General features: G+C 42.8%; 1 long non-coding RNA gene across 6 annotated transcripts in view; it reads left to right on the plus strand.

The window, feature by feature from the left end:
• LOC138826660 (uncharacterized) overlaps positions 1-21,349 on the plus strand; it is a 40,623-nt gene that overhangs the window by 13,599 nt on the left and 5,675 nt on the right. For 2 of the 6 annotated variants that reach the window (XR_011371795.1, XR_011371797.1), the window contains 5 exons: positions 649-715; positions 976-1,079; positions 3,730-3,894; positions 7,653-7,815; positions 8,907-8,991. This is a non-coding gene — a long non-coding RNA (uncharacterized lncRNA). Of the gene's footprint in view, positions 1-648; positions 716-975; positions 1,080-1,699; positions 1,786-3,729; positions 3,895-6,527; positions 7,470-7,652; positions 7,816-8,906; positions 8,992-21,349 lie in introns of those variants that run through there. The other 4 variants (XR_011371796.1, XR_011371798.1, XR_011371799.1 and 1 more) reach the window with 4 other exon arrangements.

The following is a 21,349-nucleotide window of genomic DNA, read 5'->3' on the forward strand; positions in this document are numbered from 1 at the left end:
TGAACCATCCAGGCCAAATCAGTGCTAACTATGCCTCTGTCCTGGATTGTCATTCAGCTTAAATTGCTTGCAAGTTTCCTGAGTGGAAAGAGAAACTTGAACAGAGATCTTGTAAGAAGTTGGAAGCTAGTCCTAAATTCCTGAAGTCTAGTGATGCTGTCATGGTTCATATGGTTCCAGCAAGCCTTGTGTATGTGGAGAGCTTCTCTGACTATCCTCCTTTGGGTCATCTTGCTGTTTGTGATAGGAGACAGTTGCTGTGTGGCATCAAAGCTGTGGACAATAAGTCTGCTGGAGCTGGCAAGGCCACAAAGTCTGCCCAGAAATCTCAGAAGGCCGAGTGATTATTATTATCCCTAACGCCTGTAGCTTCAGCTTAACCAGTGGTGGAAGAAAAGTCTCAGAAATGTTTGTCTTAATTGGGCATTTAAGTTTAATAGTAAAAGACTGGATAATGATAACAATGCATCATAAAAACTTGAGAAGGAAAGGAAAAAATTCTATAAGCACTCATATTCCATGCTCATTAAATTGTTATGCATACTTCTGCTGCATTCACTCCTCTTCCTTCTCACCTTTCTTGTGATCCTCAGCAGTTTTTCTGGAATGTTTTTCATGTAAAACTTTATTTTTTTTCATGGGATGAAGATTTTTCTGAAGAGATAACAGATGTTTTTACCAACACATCTCCTGCAAATCAGACAAACTGGCCAGGGTAAGTTATTACTTCTTGGTGATTGAGATTCATTTGTGACACTTCAGTGAATAAAAACTGAGATAGTAACCATTTACGATATGGAAGTAAGAGCGAAAGCCTTGCTCTTTGTTGGTGACTTGTGAGCTATGTGCATATCCAAGGTCAGAGTGGGCAGGGAGGTGCTATATCCAGAGAAATATTTAATACAACATATATTCCATTGCCTGCTCATGCACAGGACATGGGATGCTTTTTCCTTTTATCCCTATCTTTCCCAGGCTCAGGAGACATTCTGTAAACCAGTACGCCCCAGGCACACAATGCTCTCTGGACAGAGGGAACTGATATAATCAGGATGTCCTGTTTGCTCCTAAGTCCTAGGGTAAGGACCCTAATACTTGATCTTTTTGGTTGTTGTTGTTATTAGAAAATAAATTTTGTTATGGAATGTCTTGGGTAAAAGAAAGACATTCCTCAAGCAACAAAGTAGCAGAAAGTTCCAGGCCAGCCTGTTCTAGCAGGGTTATAACTCAAAAAGAAAAAAAAAACATAAAGAAATACATGTTTAAAATCTACTGAATGTAAGAAAAAAAGAGTACAGTTTCCTGTGAGTATATAATGTCAGAGAGTTTCCTGGAAACAGTAGCCTCTAAAATGGGATGATTTTTTTCTTTATAGGGAAATAGTAATAACATTTATTATTATAACCACAATTCAGTGACATTCAGTACATTTCCAGTATTGTAGAACCATCACCTTTATCTTATCCCAAACATATCCATCACCCTCGACAGAAATTTTGGGCCATTAAACCATTCATGCCTCTTTCCTTACCTCAACCCACAGTAGCCCTGAGTTATTTTCTGTGTCTGTGAACTTTCTTACTCTTGGTACTTTATTGTTGTAGTCTGAATGTTTGGATTTCCATAATTTTTCATATGGTAACACTTGATCTTTTATTCTTATCCCCTAATGTTTGCTTTCTCCATGAAACCCTCTCAGAACACTCCTCGGGAACTCATCTTCTGCAGTTCAAGTGCATCTCTTCACTATTCAATCTAGTATTGTTTAAAAATGGTCAAATTTAAGAAAAGTCATAAAAAGAATATAAACAGTATTTGTGTGCTTTTTATGAAAATTCACTATAGTTAACATTTTCCTTCTTTCGCTTAATCACTTATTTGTGTGTATGTTCTCTTTGTGGACATACATTTGAGATTAACTTGTATATATCATAGTCCTCTATTCCTACATATTTTAATCTTGCTCTCCTCAGGATAAAAATGTCCTGTTATTACATATCCACAGTAGTTACCGGCTTCAGTAAATTAATCACAATGCCATACTTTTGCTTAATCTTTGTCTATATTTCAGTCTTGACAATTGGCTCAATTCTGCCCTCTCATTTTTTTCTCCAGTACTAATACCAGTACATGATCATGAATTATATATAGTTGTGTATACTTGATCTCCTATAGTCTATAATAATTCTCTGCTTTTCCTTTATAACATTACTATTTTTAACAACACAAGCACCTGCTTCCATTTAGTAGCTAGGATTAGAGGTATGAGTGACTGCTGACTAGCAAATGTAGAGTTCTTGAGGGTTAAATTGTGTTATTTGTTTTTGTTTTTGTTTTTTACAAAGTATGAGGCCCATTGTAAAAATTGCTCAGTGTTGATGACCCTATATAAACTAGCTTATTATCCCAAATATACATGTAGATGTTCAATAAGCAGATATGTCTCTATATTTTTATACTAGGTAATTTGCTAGGTGCTAGGGAAGTAATGATGAGGACATAGAAAAATCACAAGAATAAAAGAAATCATGTTAATAAATATTTTTGAGGTCAATAATTCTCAATGTGGTCCCTATGTGGCAATTCTCAGAAGGCAGTTTTCAAATAATTGAAATTTCAAATAATTTCAAATTGAAATAGAGATACAGGATATAGCAGGGGCATTGGCCTGGTTGTCTGCACACTAAGGATGTAGGGAAATGTGCACTGGAGCATGTGGTTCTGGGAATAATTTTTTAATACTTTTGTTTACATTTTTTACCTTTTTTCTCCAGGCTAGCAGGCTTCATACCTTGAGCCACAGCTTAATTACTCACTTTCTTTTTTCTTTGTTCCTTTTTGCCGACCTTGGGGCTTGAACTCTTCTGCCTGGGCCCTGTCCCTGAGCTTCTTTTGCTCAAGGCTAACACTCTACCACTTCAGCCACAGCAGCACTTCCAGCTTTTTCTAAGTAGTCTATTATGTTTCTCGGACTTTCCTTCCTTGCATCAAACTGTGATCCATAGAACTCAGCCTCCTGAGTATGAGTAGCTAGGATTACTGGTGTGACCCTTTGGCACCTGGCTAGGTTTTTCTTATGTTTTGGTTCTGGACCTAGGGCTTGAACACAGGGCCTGGTCAGTGTTGTTTAGTTTTTGTTTTTTATTTAAAGCTGATAGTCTATTTGAGCCAAAGCTCACTTTCTGCCTTTTTGTTGTTGTTTTTATTCTTTGTGTTAATCCCAGGGCTTCAAAGTGGCCTGGCCAGTCTCCAGTCTCCATGCTTTCTCCCCCTCCGCCCCCCCCCCCAAGTTAGCAAGCACTACATCTTTAGCCAGTGCACAACTCTTCCTTTTTATTTTTGGTTGTTGTTTTTATTTCTTTGTATTTGGCTTTTATTTATTTATTTATTTTGGCTGGTCATTGGGCTTGAACTCTGGGCCTGGGTGCTATCCCTCAGCATTTCAGCTCCAGGTCCTCTACCATTTGAGCCACAGCACCACTTGCAGCTTTTTTTTCTGCTTATGTGATGTTGAGAAATCGAACCAGGGCCTCATGCATCCAAAGCAAGCAAGCCCTCTACCACTGAGCCACCTTCCCAGCCCTGGTTTTCATTTTTTATGGTGATCCTAGGGCTTGACCTGCCAGTCTTCTTGAGGTGTTGGGCTTTTTCCCCCCTCTAGGATGGAAGTTTTACAAGTTGAGCCATAGCTCATCTTTTTTTTTTTTTTTTGGTGGTTAATATTGTAAGGTCCGCTCCTGGATGGCAAGCAGACTCCACCCTCCTCACAGCAAAGTCTCCATCCAGTAACTGCATTACCTTGGGAACTGGGACACCTGGAAGAAGTCACATTTGCATCCACTGAGGTCATATCTGAATTTGATGTGGCCACACCTTTCTCTGCACGTACCCTAGGTAAGGCCTAGCCCAGGCCCAGACACTCTCTCTCTGCTCTCTCTCTGCTCTCTCTGCTCTCTCTGCTCTTTTCTAGCTCTTTCTTCTCTCATTCCTCTCTTTCCCAACTCTCTCTCATTCGAAGGCTTTTCCCAGCCAGGTGGAGTGCCAACCTTGCCTGGTCCCAGCAGGTCTACTGAATAAAACTAGTCCCTTACCTGAATAGCACATGCATGGTGCTGTTCTTACTCGGCTATCTCTTTTTTTAAAACCTAACAAGTGAGATAAGTGTCCTATGGCTCTAACTACTCAGGAGGCTGAGATCTGAGGACCTCAGTTGGAAGCCAGCCCAGACAGAAAAGTCCTTGTGAGACTCTTATGTCCAATTAAGCACTCAAAACCCAGAAGTGGCGCTATGGCACAAATGGTAGAGCACAAGGCTTGAGTACAAAGAGGCTCAGGGACAGCACAAAAGTCCTGAGTTCAAGCCCCACAACAGTCAAAAAATACAGAAAGAAAAAAAGTACTACAGGAAGCCAAGATGACTATCCAGACAGCTTGGTATTGGCATAAGAACAGACATCAGGACCAATGGAATAGAATTGAAAACCCAGAAATGAACCTACAGACCTATAGACATCTAATCTTCGATAAGGGAGCTAAAACAATAGAATGGAAGAAAGACAGCCTCTTCAGTAAATGGTGCTGCTAAAATTGGTTAACTACTTGTAGAAAACTAAAGCTAGATCCTTATATATCACCTTGCACCAGAATCAACTCCAAATGGATCAAAGACCTCGAAGTCAAAGTACACACTTTGAAAACATTACAGGATGGAATAGGAGAAACCCTAGGTCTCCTCGGCTCAGGCCAAAATTTTCTGAATAGAGACCCGGAAACACAACAAATCAAAGAAAGGTGGGACAAATGGGATTGCATGAAGTTGCAGAGCTTCTGCATGGCAAAGGACATAGCTAGCAAGATCAATAGAAAGCCCACGGATTGGGAGAAGATCTTCACTAGCCATACAACAGACAAGGGTCTCATATCTAAAATATACTTGGAACTCAAAAAATTAAATCCCCCAACAACAAATCCTCAAAGAAACAACTGCCCAATAAATAAGTGGGCTAAAGACTTAAAGAGAAACTTCTCTGAAGAAGAAAGAAGGATGGCCAATAGACACATGAAGAAATGCTCAACCTCCCTAGCCATAAAAGAAATGCAAATCAAAACAACATTGAGATACAACCTCACTCTAGTTAGAATGGCTAAAATCAAGAACTCTAACAACAACAGATGCTGGAGGGGATGTGGACAGAAGGAAACCTTACTTCATTGTTGGTGGGAATGTAAACTTGTTCAACCACTTTGGAAAGCAGTATGGAGGTTCCTCAAAAGACTTCACATAGAGATCCCCTATGACCCAGCAATCCCATTTTTGGGCATTTACCCAAATGTTTACAAACAAGACCACACTAAAGCTACTAGCACAACTATGTTTATTGCAGCATTATTTACCATAGCTAAGATATGCAACCAACCCAGATGCCCCTCAGTAGATGAATGGATCAAGAAAATGTCGTATATATACACAATGGAATTCTATGCCTCCATCAGAAAGAATGACATTGCCCCATTTGTTAGGAAATGGAAAAACGTGGAAAACATTATATTAAGTGAAGTAAGCCAGGCCCAAAGAAACATAGGTCCCATGGTTTCCCTTATTTGCAATATCTAGTATATGTATGAGTCAAGCGGAAAAGGTCAGATAATGTGATGTTAGGAAAATGAATCCTTAGATATGTATTCAAATGTTTTTTTTCCTTTCATGCATTTGTTTCTAACGCATTTATAAGATTATCTCTTTGTAGCTTTGTATGTCCCTCCCCCACAGTATAACCCTGCTTTTACTATATTTGATGTCAGTATAACTTGTGTAGGAGATGGGAAAAAACAAGTCGTTTAAGGATACAGGTAGACCTGTTGCAACAATGAGAAGTACAAATTGTCATGTCGAAAACGAGCTTTACAATGTTGGTGGGGGGGCTAGCGGGGAGGATTGGGTGGGCAGATGGGGGGGAGGCTGGGAAGGGATGTTAAGTGTAAACAAAGGAGGAGGCTGCAATGCTTGATAAGAAATGTACACATTAACCTGCCCATGTAATTGTAACCCCTCTGTACAGTGTGTTCACAAAAAAATAAAAATAAAATAAAATAAATAAATAAGGAAAAAAAAGAAAGTTGAGAGCCAAGGTTCAAAGCCATTCTAGGCATGAAAATCAATGAGACGTTTTTCACCAATTAACCAGCAACAGGTAGGAAGCAGTAGAGCTCTACCCTTGAGTAAAACTCAAGTTTTAGCCCAGGAGTAGCATAAATGAAAAGAATTCTCATTTACTTTCCTGCCCAGGCTGGATTCAAACCACAAATGCTCAGATTTCAGCTATTTGAGCAGGTAGGATTATAGGTGTGAACCATATTTTTAAAATCTTGAATTGGCTCTAATATTTTTGTCCTTCTTTTCATTAATTTATTATTCTTTTTCACTTTTTCATAAGTTTGGGTCATCCAGCTTATTATTAGGGCTGGCCACTGTTTCTGAGGTTTTTGTTTTGAAGTTTTTTTTTGTGGATTTTTGTCCCAACCTGCAGGACGTCAATGAGGGCGATGAACCTAAACGAGAAGGAATGAAGGGACAAGAGACATGAAGAATGACAGCAAGACAGGGATTCTGATCAAGCTGCAAATTTTTATTTTTCACACAGGGGTATTTATATGCTTGGAATAAGGAAGCTTTTAAATTGGCCATTAAGGAAGCTTTTTCATTGGCCATAGCAGCTGCAGGATGTTTGCGTAGGGCAGGGTGAAAGGGTGGTCATTAGCAGCTGCAGGATGTTTGCATAAGGCAGGATGAAAGGGTCGGATTTCTGAGAGTGGTTCTGTAAACTCAGCCACAAGATGTTCCAGTGAGATAGTCAAGCCTATCTTCATGTTGAGAGACTCCTTTTGGATCTCAACAGATTTTTTTTTTTGAGCTTGTTATAGTACTTGAACTCCAGGCCTGGTCATTATTCCTAATTTTTTCTCAAGACTAGTAGGCTTCCCACCTCAAGACAGTTCAAATTGTGGCTCTTTATGTATTTTTCTTTCTTTCTGCATTTATTTTAGGTGATGCTCTTATGGTTTGTACTCAGGACTTGGGCATTTTTTTTTTGAGTTTTTGTTGTTGCTGTATTTTTTTTTTCTTCATTGCTGGTCTTAGGGCTTGAACATAGGGCCTTAGCTTTTGCTAGTCATAAAATCAGGGCAGAGCCACTGTGTCTGAGGTTTTTCCCTTTTCTTTCTCAAGACTAGCAGTGTCTATGGCTTGAGCCACAGATAAAGTTCTGGCTTTATTTATTTATTTATTTATTTTCATTTTTGTTGCTAGGGCTTCAACTCATGACATGGCCACTCTCCTGAGGCTTGAAGTCAGGGCAGGGCCATTGTGAATGAAGCATTTTTTGTATTGTTTATTCTCAAGGTTAGCATACTTTAACAGCTTGAGCAACAGCTGCATGAATGGCTTTGTTTATATAATGTTCTCTACCACCCCCACCAGGCAAAAGTTGTAAAGTTCATTTTTGAAATAATTTCTTGTACATCTCATTGTTGCAATAGGTCTAGCTGTAACCCTATTTAAACAATTTGTTTTTTCCCTTCACCTTCACAAATTACCCCAACATCAAATACAGTGAAAATGTGGGAGTTATTTATTTATTTGGTTCTGGTCCTAGGGCTGGAACACAGGGAGTGGTGACTCTTCCTAAACCTGAAATCAGGGCAAGGTCACTGTGCTGGAGTCTCTCTCCCGTGTCCTGAGCAAGGCTGGCAGGCTCCAAAACTTAAGCCACATTTCAACATCTGGCTTTGTAAAACAAATTTGGTGATTCATAAGGGGTAAGTTTCTTATGGAGGAGCTGGGAAGTGGCTCAGTGGTAAAGTACTTGCCTTGAGCTGAAGAGCTAAGGGACACCATCCAGAGCTGGAGTTCATGCCCCACAACCCACAAAAACGAAAAAAGAAAAGAAAAAAAAAGCTGAGTGCCAGTGGCTTACACCTGTAATCCTAGCTACTCAGGAGGGTGAGATCTGAGGATTGCAGTTCAAAGCCAGACTGGGAAGGAAAGTCCATGAGACAATTATCTCCACTAAATCACCAGAAAACCAGAAGTGGCCCTGTGGCTCAAGTGGTAGAGCACTAGCCTTGAGCTGAAGAGCTTAGGGACAGTGTGCACGCCGAGTTCAAGCCCCATGACCAACCAAAAAAAAAGAAAGATTCTCATGGGAAGACAGGGACATTAGCCAGGTTCTAAAATCAGAGTATGGTGATTCGAAGCCAGCCAGGGCAGGAAAGTTTTTGAGACTCTCATCTCCAATTAATCACCAAGAGCATGGAAGTAGAATAGTTCTAGTCTTGTGCAAAACAGCACAAGTTCAGGCCCCAGGACTAGCACACATAAAACCTAGTGTCATGGAGCTTCCTGCCCAGGTTGACTATGAACCACAATCCTAAAATTTCAGCTTCCAAAGTAGCTAGGATTATAGGCATGAGCCACTACTTAAAAATATTTCATTGACTTCTCTCTTCTTCTTTTGCCTTCTTATTATATTGTTCATTTCGTGTGTGTGTGTGTGTGTGTGTGTGTGTGTGTGTGTGTGTGTGTGTGTGTGTGTGTGTGTGTCCTGGTGCTTGTTCTAGACCTTGAACTCTGGAGCCTAGCCACAGTCTCTGAATTTGTTTTACTTTTATTTTTAATGCTGTTTCTAGGCTTTGTATTCAGGGCCTAGTCCCTGTCCCTGAGTCATTCTTTTGTTGCTGGTGGTGGTGGTCCTAGGGCTTGAACATAGGGCCTGGTCACTTCCTGGGTTTGAAACCAGGGCAGGTCCACTGTGTATGAGGGTTTTTGTTGTTCGTTTTCCCTCAAAGCAAGCAGTCTCTGTGGCTTGAGCCACACAGATCAACTTCTGGATTCTTTTACTTTTTGGCAGTTCATGGAAGATAAAAATCTCATAGAATATAAGAGTACTGTATCAGCAACTGAAATCTGAGGATTGGGGTTGAAAGCCCGGGCAGGTAAGTCCGTAAAACTTATCTCCATTTCATCCCCCAAAGAAAGGAAGTGGTAGAATGCTACCTTTAAGAAAAAAGAATTTCTATTTCAAGCCCTGGGTTCAAGACCCCTACCTGATACATACTCACAAACTCGTAAGGGACTTTTCTGCCTGGGATGCCTTGGAACCCAGATCTTCAAATTCTGTCTTTTGTGTAGCTTGAGCTCCAGGTGTAAACCACCAATTCTCTTGGCTTTTGTGCTCATCTTCCACTCTGATTTTTATTTGTGTTTTGTATTTAATTGATTAATTATTAGTAGTCCTACCCTATGTATCTGGGCCTGGTCACTGTTATTTTGCTTTTTCATTCAAGGCTGTTGCTTTACCACTTGAACCACAGCTCTACTTCTGGCATTTTTGCTGGTTAGTTGGAGATTAGAGCCTCATGGAATTTCCTGCCCAGGTGGGCTTTTAACCACCATCCTGAGATTTCATGCTCCTAACTGGGATTACATGTCAGCCACCAAAAAGTGCCTGGCTCACTCAATTTTAATATTCTTTTTTTTTGTGGTTGGTCATGGGGCTTGAACTCTGGGTCTGGGCTCTGTCCCTCAGCTCTTCAGTTCAAAGCTAGCGCTCGACCACTTGAGCCACAGAGCCACTTCCAGCTTTTTTCTTTTTTGCTATATGGTGCTGAGGAATCAAACCCAGGGCCTCATGCATGCAAGGCAAGAGCTCTACCACTGAGCCAACTTCCCAGCCCTCAATTTTAATATTCTTAATAGGCTCTTACAGTCTTTTTATTCACATGATGATGATGATGATGATGATGATGATGATGATGATGATGATGATGATGATGTGCTGGTCATAGGTTTGAAATCAGGGCATGGGTGCTGTCCATGATCTTCCAGTTGAACCTCAGCTCAAGTCCTGGACTTTTCTTTATTTCTTTTTGCTTCTTTCTTGGTGGTTAATTTGAGAGAATTGTCTCATAAAAAACCTTGGCACTACTCAGAAGGTTGAAATCTGAGGATTGTGTTTTCAAGCCAGTCCTGACAAGAAAGTCCAAAACACCCTTTTCTTTTTCTTTTTGTTGTTGTTGTTGTAATGACAAAGGTGAGGTGCAGTGGAGTTGCAGTTTCATTAACAGGTAAAAAGGATGTTTGCTTTTGAGCAATAGCCTCCCAAAGTACACTGCCTCCTGACTAGGGATGGTCCACTGATGGTTAGAATGACTTGTCTTCCTTCTATGACCCTATTACCCTGGTAACCGATTGTTTACAAAGATGTGATCCTGACACCTTAGCAACATGAGAAGGGACAATATCATTCCTAGGTTGGGATGAAAACCAAGTGGATCGCCCCATTTGGTGTGCTGCCTCGCTCTGGGGGGCCAGGATGATAGTGCACCCTTCTGTGAAGAAGGAAAATGACTTGAACAATTCTGTACTCTTTGTTCATTTCTGACAGATGAGGGCTGTGGATAAATTCATGGACTCACCTAGGGACAAGCAGGGAATTTTCTAGGATCTCCATTGTGTCTAGGAAGGAAGGGCCTCAGGTTTTGCTGCAGAGAGATGCATCCTACAGTGCGGTTGCAGCAGCCCTGGCTTGCTCCAATGCCAGTGATTTCACAGATCAGCAATATACCTGGACCCAGGAAATGTCACCTTATGCAGATGAAATAACTCTCAGGACATCTGTCCTGATGACCATGGAAGCCTATGCCAGTGCAAGCGTTGGTGACACAATTCTGCTCATGTGGCTGGGAGTATGGAAGTGGCACAGGTGTGGATTTGAGGTGTTGGATAGCACACGTGGTGTATGCTTTCTGCTCTGCCCACCACATGAGTAAAGGCAATGCTGGATTCTGTCTGAATTTAACTGGGGTCTGAGGGACTGTGGATTTTCTGGGATGCCAAAACTCCCAGGGGGACATAGGTTGAGCTGGACTAGGTGAAAGGGAGTGAAGGAAACCTCCAGAAAGAAGGAAGTCTTGATTCTCTTTAAAAGTTCCTTTAATGCTTAAATTTTAATGAAAACGGGAAATAAATGGAAAAAGTGATTCTAGATCTCAGTTTCCTGAATAGCTAGCATAACAGGTGTGACACTAGTACCCAACTCACTCTTTTGTATCTATTGAGTTTATTAGGTTCTAGACACTGTAGCAAGGAAAAAAAGAAAAGCTTTGTTTTGAAGGTCTATGCCTTTGTGTGTGGGGTTGGGAGAGGGTAGGGAATGTATACACATAAATATGTTTAAATATATGATGGAAAAAATATATTGAGTGATGTGCTAGGGAGGAATGTTAGCAATTTGCAGTGATGTATGAGTTCAGAAAAGCCTCATGTGGTAAAGTGACTTAGAAGAGATCAAGGCAACTCATCCAGGCCCCAGAATCAGGTAGAGTCATGAGCTCGAAGTATGAGCACCTACACCTGGGTCCCCTCCCATTTCTGGAGTTCCCTCCATACAACTGGCCCCTCCCTCTCTCTGCCCAGACCCACCTGGACTCCCATCTACCTCACTTCCTTTTCCCTCAGATCCTCCTGCTACCAGGATAGTGATGGAGGTCATGTGCTCCCTCTTGGGGGAAATATCGCTTCTCTAATAAACCTTGTAATAATCTTTCTCCTTTGCCTTCCTGCTTCTGCATGGTCCCCTTGCATGGATTTTTGTCTAATCCTCTTACATTGGTCGCCCCTGTGGGGATAGGCTCCCCAGTGGGTTTGATCCTCCCTCCACTTCGGAAGGAGGTTCAACCAGCTTCCCTGGGACCTATGCTGAGATCCTATACGCCAGCCACCAGAGGACCACCAAGGTAACTTTCTCCTGACTGAGCGCTCTACCAGCCCATCCAACACTGCTAATTAAGTCCCACTCCAGGGTAAGTGAAAAGTTTATCTGAGGTCTGCGTTTCTGATTCTGATATCTCAGTGGTAAGGGTACCTGGGCCTCTGTGACTTACCGAGCCCCCCTTCCCCTCATCAGAGCCAAACCTTGGCCAAGTGCCAGGGGCCTACCTTGGCCCAAGGACCCCTCCTCCATGGCCCAAGGAATGCAAATGGACAAACATGAAGACATTCTCCACTGGCAGGGCCACCACCCCCTTTAGGAGCCAACCTGTACTGTGGAGAACACTCTAATATAGGCCCATGGCATCAGGTCCGTTACCATGGGAAGGACACTAAATTTCTTTACATTAAGGCCACCTGGGCCTTGGAGGGCTTCTGAGCCCCTTCAATCAAATTTTGCCCCAAATTTAAAACTCCACTTCTGCGAGTGCTTGGGCAGATAGCTCTGGCTCTCTCTCTCTCCCTCTCTCCCTCTCTTCCTCTCTCCCTCTCCCTCTTTCCCTCTCCCTTGCAACTGAAGGTAAAAGTATGGATGAGTTTAAGTTTAAACTCCTCCTCTGTGTACTGCTTTTGCAGTTTCCCCTCCTCTGCAGTCTCCCCTGTGAGGCCCTCCCCTCTTTTGCGGCCTCCCCCACAAGGCACCCTCACTTCTTTGCCCTTCCCCACGAGGCACCCTCACTCCTGCGGCCTCCCAGTGAGGTATACTCCTTTTTGCAGCCTCTTCTGTGAGGCCCCCACCCCTGAAGGACTTCATCTGTGAGGTCCCCACTGCTCTGCGGGACCCCTCCTCTGCCTTTGTAGTGGGGGTGGAAGCTGAAGCTCCAGTTTTGCCAGAAACAATGCATAAAGCATAAAGTGACTCCATTTAGGGTATCATCTCTTATTCTTTTCCATGGTTTTCCATGGTCAGGACTGACTTTGTCCTGGCCATTGTCTCAACATCCATTGCTGGGATAGCTTGTCCCGGTTGGCATTTACGGTTTGGACTCAAGGCCTGGGCACTGTCCCTGAGTCCTTCTGTTCCAGGCTAATGCTCTACTACTTAGAGTCACAATGCCACTTTCAGCCTTTGGCTGGATAGTCCTGGTTCTGTGCTGATTAGTAGGGAGATGGAGTTTTAGAAGGATTTTTTTTGTGCCCAAGATGGCTTTGAACTTTCTTACAAAAGCTCTTTTTATTTCCAGCTAAAGCAACAAGGAGATCAATGAGATGGAGGTTACCTATAACTTGTTAACAATTGACTAACAATTACTTGTCAGAGATTTTTAAAAGAAAGCCCAGTAGATGCTTTTAACCTGAGACTGATTGGCACTCTAAGTACAGCCCACTGCCTCTGGGTAGCCTGTTTAAAGTGGCTTATAGACAACATTTAACCTATAACAAATGTACAGGCCTTTTCTTGGGCTACAGCAGCATAGCCTGTTTAACACCCTGGTTTATAAAAGCATTTTCTGTCTGGCAGAGGAATGCCTACCTATGTAGGCCTTTAGACAGATCTCAATAGGAACATAATCTCAGCTTTACAAGCTTTTCAACAGATGAATTTAACCAGCTCAAAAGTTACTGCCAATTAGGACTTTGAGCAGATACAGGGGTTTTGGGATTTACATTCTACAATCTTAGCTTTTACTACCCACTATCACAGATCTCTGGAAAGTTTTGCCCAGTTACACCAACATGGGTGATAGGAATGTTTAAAAACTTATCTTTCCATGACTTTCTGGCTTGATCAATTTTTTGGAAGACAAAGCTCAAGTAACTCAGGACCTGATACCACTTTTGTCATCCAAACATTTGTTTGTAATTGCCTCTGAATGTTTTAACATTGTCAGGGTCCCTGGAGTGCCTTTCTTATGTTGGGATAAATACATCTTTGGCACTTTCCTTGGTCAGTCGCCGGACTTGAACTCAGGGTTTGAGTACTGTCCCTCAGCTCTCCAGCTCAGGACTAGCACTTGGCCACTTTAAACTCCAAAACAACTCAGCTTTGAGCACTCTGTTGGCAGATTAGAGATGACAATCTCACAGGGACTTTAGTCTGCCTGTGCCTGGACTGGCTTCGAACGACAGATCAATGAGTTGTTTTTTTTTTTTTTACAAACAGTCACTTTGAAAAGACCCCAGACCCCAGAATACGTTCATCCATTGAGCTCTTTAAGAAAAACCACTGCCCCTTCCCCTACATAGCTAAGAGAGCAAGCAGGACGCAGGCAAGTCATTAACCACTGAGTCACCGCCTGCAGACCTCAGCATGACTCTAACACATGCCCTAAAACCAGGCATTCCTGAAAAATAGCCGACCCTCCCGTCCCTTCCTGTAAAACTTAGCTATAATGGCAGGGTAGGTCAGGAGGTAATAAATCACTTGTCAAAATTAGGGAACGAACAGTTTCGGTGCATGACGACCAGCACAGACTTGCCGGGGCAAGTACCGACACGTCAGCTTTCCCCCAACCCCACCTGCCCCATCTGGCCAGCTTAACCTGACCAATCCCCACCCTGAGCGTAATTTGAAATTAACCAATCAATACTCTGTAACCAAGCATCTTGCTTCTGTAACCTTGCTTCTGCTGTCCATAAAAAGAGGGTGCTTTCAAGCACTCGGCGCGCAAGTCTCCCGATAGACTATGTCGCCCCGGGTACCCGTGTAACCGGTTCTCAGACATTCAACCCGAACCTTGTGGATCTCGAGGTTGAGTGCACCTGGGAGCCGAGGGCTTGCCCAAATAAACCTCTTGCTGATTGCATCCGCACAAGTGGTCTCGTTGTTCCTTGGGGAAGGGTCTCTTCTGATTGAAGGACACCCCACGCCGGGGGTCTTTCATCTGGGGGCTCGTCCGGGATAGAGACCCCCACCCAGGGACCACCGACCCATTTTCGGGAGGTAAGCTGGCCAGCGTCTCTGTGTTGTCTGTGTGTTGTCTGTGTACTGTCTAAAGTCAATCTGTGTGTGCGCTTGCGAATCTGGTGAGTTCGGCCGTTCTCGTCTGCATCTGGCGGACCCGTGGAGGAGCTGACGAGCTCATACTCCCGACCGCAGCCCCCAGGAGACGTCCTGGAGGTGTCCGGGGCCTGAAACAGTGGCCCATCCGGGGTCTGAAACAGTGACCCATCCGGGGCCTGAAACAGTGGCCCATCCGGGGTCTGAAACAGTGACCCATCCGGGGCCTGAAACAGTGGCCCATCCGGGGTCTGAAACAGTGACCCATCTGCTTTCTGGAACTCAGTCCTCTTTAGACGCGTGATTTCTCTGGGAGACTCTCAAAACAGTCTCCGCCTGGTTTTTGCCTTTGGCTTATTGTCAAAACAGCGTAGTGAAAAAGTAGCGTGACCAGTATAATTGTGATGTTTGTTGTAGAATTTTGGTTGCTCGCACTGCTCTTGCCTTTGTGGTTTGTTTTCCTGTTGATCTGCTGTCTTTGCCTTCGTTGTGGAAACTTTGGGAGAGTGTGCTACTGTGAATAGTTTTGTAACATTCCTCAAAACCACACAGGTCTCTGCCAGGTTTTGCTTTCGGTTTACTAGCAACAGCGCGCAGCGAAGCTAAGTGTTGCCTGTATTGTATTGTTGTTCTTGTGTTCGTTAATAGTTTTAAAATGGGACAAACTGTCGCGACACCACTTAACCTTACTTTACAGAACTGGAGGGATGTGCAAACATCAGCTCACAATCTTTCAGTAGAAGTTAAAAAAAAAAAAAAAAGAAAATGGATAACTTTTTGTTCATCAGAATGGCCCACTTTCAACTGTGGCTGGCCACGTGAAGGAACCTTTAACCTAACCATTGCCTTACAGATCAAGGCCAAAGTTATGGACCCGGGACCACACGGACACCCAGACCAGGTCCCTTATATTGTTACTTGGGAAGCTCTTATTCTAGAACCTCCCCCGTGGATGAAACCCTTCTTATCTACCCCGGCCCCCCAAATCCCTACCCCCTTAACCCTTCCATCTGCCCCTCAGCTCTCTCCCCCACTCCTTCCCTCTCCAATTTCCCAACCTCAGCTTTCTCTCCTTCCCGGGAGTTTAGCCATGGTCGGCCACTCCCATCTGAAGTCGCTTTTTCTGTTTGGCGCCTGTCTGTTTTTGTGTTTCTGTTTAGTGTTAATTGTTTCTGTTGTCTGTTTTGTTGTCCTTAAAGGGATGGGGCAGCAACTAACAACCCCCTTAAGTCTGACTATAGATCACTGGAAGTCACAGCCTGAGCCGAGATTGTCAGGTTTTGGGAACTTGCTTGTTTGTCAATTATGAAATTGCCACTGACCATCTGCAGGTGGCCTCAGTTAGATCTCAGCCTCGGGCCTTGGCTCAGGGGGGTCTGAGCGTGGGGGAGAACCTGTCAGTCTGAGGGAACGGCCGCTAGGGACTTCCTTCCCTTGCCCTAAGATGACTGGGAATTCGCCTCTGCCTTGGAAGACCCCCGGGTCAACGTCTGCAGGACTCTAAGAGAAAAATCCTCCGGAGGTGAGTAGGGGGGTTGAGTCCCCTGGTAAGTGAATGGTGGTGAGATGTCGCCCTATTCACTGAGACTTGATTCTGTCTTTGTGGCCACATGTTTGTCTTGTTAACTTTAGTGTGTTTGTTTTATGGGGTAGGAAAGTTCTGGGTGAGTGTGGCAGGCTCACCCAGCAGACTCTGGATTCAGCTTGCTGAGTGGGAACAGCACAGAGTTCCGGTAGGGATAAACTGGGGCCCATTAGTCCCCAACTCAGCCTTCAGTTCTTGTCTAGTTCTGTTTTTAGAATTGGTACCAGTTTTAAATGTGGATCCTTGGTTTTTGTGTTTATCTGTGTTTTTGTTATTTATTTATTTAAACATCTCTGAGGGAATAAAAGTTCCAGCTGGGCCTAGTCACAGACCTGCTATGCCCACCCTCCCCACGAGGCATGAAGGGTTACTGGGCTAGTTTGGTTCCCTTCAAGCCTCAGGCTGCACCTTCTCCCAGTGGAGGCTGCTGGAGGACAGGTGAGGGCGTAGAAGGCTGTGTACCTGGATTGGACTTTTCAGCTAGTTCTGTCTAAAATTGGGTTAAAAAAAAAAATCAGGCCAGTTTAGTCTTAGGTGACTCCCTCCCTCAGCCCTCCTCCAACTCAGAAGAGATTCATAAGCCTTGCTAACAAGCAAGCTCTGTGAAAATGAAGCACAACAAAGGTACCTAGTTCTAAAAGAAATACTGTCTTAAATTTTTTTGTTTAAAACCTTTAGAAAGTGTACGTACAACTGATTTTGATTTTTGCGCGCTTTAAGATCTGTGTGTTTTGTGTGTGTCTGTGAACGTGTTCAAAGATAAAAAAAAAATTGTCAGCATGCTGTAACAATTGGGTGATTTAAATTTAAATTTCAAAAGGTTATGAGGTTTGGACATTACCAAAATTTTTAAAAATCTTCACATTGTTTTAAATGGCTTTTTAAAAGGTTCTTTAACTTGCAAATTAGAAAATCTGGTATTTTAAAAACTAATATTTTAAAATGCATAAGTCTGTTTATACTGTAATCAAGTTATCTGGCTTAACAAAAATGCATTGGCTGTTTGGGGTCTAATTCCCTTGGCTAAAATTTGGGGATAAAAATTAGAAATTTAAATGTAAAGGTTAGTTTAACACTGTCAAAGATGTTACCTGTTCTATCTAAAACTGTATTTCATTTGAGAACCAAGAGAAGAGACGGGGAAAAACTTAGAAACCAACAGAAGACCTATCTTTAGGGGTGAAGGGTGAACAAGCAGAAGTGCAGTTCAGCTGGTCATGCAGTGGGACAGGCCCTGGGAGGAGTCCAAGCATGATGAGGCAAACTGGCACAAACGCAGTTCATCTAACCCTAAAGAGTCAGATTGGGTGTGTGCCTGCCTATTCCATAGGAGGGGCCAAGTGGCCCATCATTGTTCTGTCTCTTTTCCCTGCAGATAGGCACTGAAAACATGATGGTTAAAATGAATGATGTGATGATCTGATTAGTATTACTAAAACTTTCCCTTGGATGTGTTAACATTAAAATTAGGAAGGCCTTAAAAAGAGGGTAAAAAGTTATTTGTATAATGTGGCTTACTTTCAATTATGTTCTGCAATTAGGATGTTTTTAAAAAGTTATAAAGATGTTAAATCTAGCTTTGTGGTATAGTAAAGGTGACTGTAATTCTTGCATTAAGGAAAATTGTCATTTGAGTTTAAAAATCTTAATGTGTGTCTGTTTTAAAACAAGCAGCCAAGAGACAATGAGTGACACTTGGCCTCAAGATTTCAAGGGATCTTTTCAAAATGCAAATAAAAACTAAAGTATAAAATATTAAAGGTGATTAATAAGAGGTTTAAAAAAATAGGGAATGGATTTTTGGATATAAAGTTTAAATGTAAAATCATTCTTGACATTGGCCTCAATGTGCAAAAAAAAAAAAAAAAGGAAAAAAGAAAAAATTAGGATTATCAAAATAATTGCTATTCTAGTTTGCTCTTCTAGGTTTTTTAAGTTTCCAGCAAGCCCAAAGCAAAGCACAGAGGATTCTTACAAGTTGTCAGATGTAACTTTGACTCTTAATAAGTTTCAGGTAAGAGCATGCTTAAAAGCTACTTCTATGTTGACCACCTTGTTGCTTTTAATTGGAGTAAAATGGCCTTTTGTAAGACTCATTGATCTGCAAACCGGTTCAAAGCCAGCCCGGGCACAAAAAGGTCCCTGTGAGACTGTCACCTCTACTCAGCCAGCAGAGTGCTGAAAGAGCAAGCAGAAATGCTTTGGGACTCACAGTGGCAGAGTACTAGCCCTGGACTGAAGAGTTAAGGGACAGCATTCAAGCCCCGAGTCTGGGACTCAAAGTGGCAGAGTGCTAGCCTTGAGCTGTAGAGCTGAGAGACAGTGCTCAGGCCCTGAGTTCAAGTCCAGCAACCAGCTAAGGAAAATGCCAATGAGGCATTTATCCCAATGTAGAGAAGACACTCCTGGGACAAAAAGCAATGGTGGAGCATCCAGAGGCAGTAAGCCACTGCTTGGATGGCAGAAATGTCAGATCCTAGAGTCATTTGTGCGTGGCCCTTCAAAACTGATCAGAGCCGGGAGGTCATAGGAAGATAGTTTGGAAGCATGCCTAATGTTCATGACTACCTTGTAAGGGACAGGAACTTGCCAGTCCTCTGTGATAGTAAAAAGCTAATGTTATAAAATGTGGGGGGTAGTTTAAATCTTAACCCCTTTATGTGCCAAAAGCTCTAATTGGCAGTAATATTGAGCTGACACCAGTTACATGAAATTCATCTTCTCAGGAAAAAGTTTGTAAACCTGAGAGTGTGTTTCTATTGATATCTGTCTAAAGGCCTGCAAAGGTAACTCAGGCATTGTGTTAGGGTTACTAAAGATCACATTCCTAAGTCATCCAGAAAGATGCTTTTACAAACCAGAGTGCTAAACAAGCTATACTGCTATAGCTGGAAAAAAGGTCTGTGCAGTTGTCAAAAGTTAAATATTGTTCTTAATGACTTCTAACCCTGATGGCCTCTTTGTAAAATAGGCTAAGGTTATAGGCTCCTGGCTAGGTAAGATCAACGCCCCTAAAGTCAGCTTGAAGAAGTTACAGAAGATGGACCTTCGCCCTTCTACCCCCATTTTAAGATCAAGAGTCCAGAGTCAGTTTTTGAAAAATGAGGCGAAATAGATAAAATAATTTTTAATAAGGGCATAAAAAATAGTGTTAACTGCCTTCTGTGTCTATTTACAAAAATATCTGGTTAGTAAAAAGTTGTGATTTTGGTAAATTGTCCTGAGCTATTGTTTAAAAGATCTTAAAAACCAGCAGGATCAAAGCCTGCCAAGCCTAGGCAATGTATCTTTAACCAGTCTGTGTAGGAATTTACAGCCCAGCATGAGGTGTGACAACAGTCCCTTGGAGCCACTGAGAGACCCTGCTGTTCCGGTTGCTGCTGCTGCTGCCTGACGGCCTGACAGTCACTTGGAGGAACTCCTGCTTGATTCCATCACCTAAGTCTGCTTCATGGTTGACTGCTGCTAAATCTAAGATCTTGTGGGACATTCTTTTGGGTGATATCCAGAAACCCTCTCTTCCCACAGTGGATATTGGGGACAAGGATATCACTGGCTTGCTTGTCTTAGGCACTCCAGTGCATAGTAACTGGAAATCCACTCTATGTTCACAGCCTAGTTTGACTCTAATATGGTAATAACCTGAGTGTGTTATCAATAGAGGTAATACTCTTAGCCTTAAAATCTAGCAAGCTTCTGCATCACGGTGGTGCCTTAAGGCTGTTCTAAGATAAAGGTTCCGCAAGCCAAAGGAAAATTGGGCAGTTTTAAACTACAGCCACAAAGATGGTCAAGAGATTGTAAAGAAAGAGGGTGGTAATGAAAGCCTTGGGAAAGGAATTGTAAAGAAAGAAGGAAGGGGGCCTATGTGTAGCCTTAAAGGAAGAATGTTGTTTTTATGCTAACAAAACAGGAGTGGTAATCAGGACCGCCTATCGGTCGTGCAGGCCCTAGTATTAACCCAACAATATCATCAACTTAAATTAACGGAGGAATCTCCAGTTGAATGAAGGATTTCATTCAGGCAAAAAGAAAATGGGGGAATGAAAAGACCCCAGACCCCAGAATACGTTCATCCATTGAGCTCTTTAAGAAAAACCACTGCCCCTTCCCCTACATAGCTAAGAGAGCAAGCAGGACGCAGGCAAGTCATTAACCACTGAGTCACCGCCTGCAGACCTCAGCATGACTCTAACACATGCCCTAAAACCAGGCATTCCTGAAAAATAGCCGACCCTCCCGTCCCTTCCTGTAAAACTTAGCTATAATGGCAGGGTAGGTCAGGAGGTAATAAATCACTTGTCAAAATTAGGGAACGAACAGTTTCGGTGCATGACGACCAGCACAGACTTGCCGGGGCAAGTACCGACACGTCAGCTTTCCCCCAACCCCACCTGCCCCATCTGGCCAGCTTAACCTGACCAATCCCCACCCTGAGCGTAATTTGAAATTAACCAATCAATACTCTGTAACCAAGCATCTTGCTTCTGTAACCTTGCTTCTGCTGTCCATAAAAAGAGGGTGCTTTCAAGCACTCGGCGCGCAAGTCTCCCGATAGACTATGTCGCCCCGGGTACCCGTGTAACCGGTTCTCAGACATTCAACCCGAACCTTGTGGATTTCGAGGTTGAGTGCACCTGGGAGCCGAGGGCTTGCCCAAATAAACCTCTTGCTGATTGCATCCGCACAAGTGGTCTCGTTGTTCCTTGGGGAAGGGTCTCTTCTGATTGAAGGACACCCCACGCCGGGGGTCTTTCAACTTTTACTCCAATTAAAAGCAACAAAGATGGTCATTGGAAGTAGTTTTATAAGCATGGTTTTACTTATTAAATTACATTTGACAAACGTGTCCTATCTTTTACTGTGGGCCTTCCGGCAACTGTTACAAAAAACTTTAGGGGCAAACCTGAATAATCCTATTTTTTTTTTTTTTACTTTGAAATAAACCTTTAGGAAAATTTTATCTTTTAAACTTGTCTGGGAGGTCAGCCACTCC

This window comes from Dipodomys merriami, unplaced genomic scaffold (genome assembly GCF_024711535.1).
Source record: "Dipodomys merriami isolate MVZ:Mamm:240054 unplaced genomic scaffold, mDipMer1.0.p SCAF_1465, whole genome shotgun sequence".
NCBI classification, from domain to species: Eukaryota; Metazoa; Chordata; class Mammalia; order Rodentia; family Heteromyidae; genus Dipodomys; species Dipodomys merriami.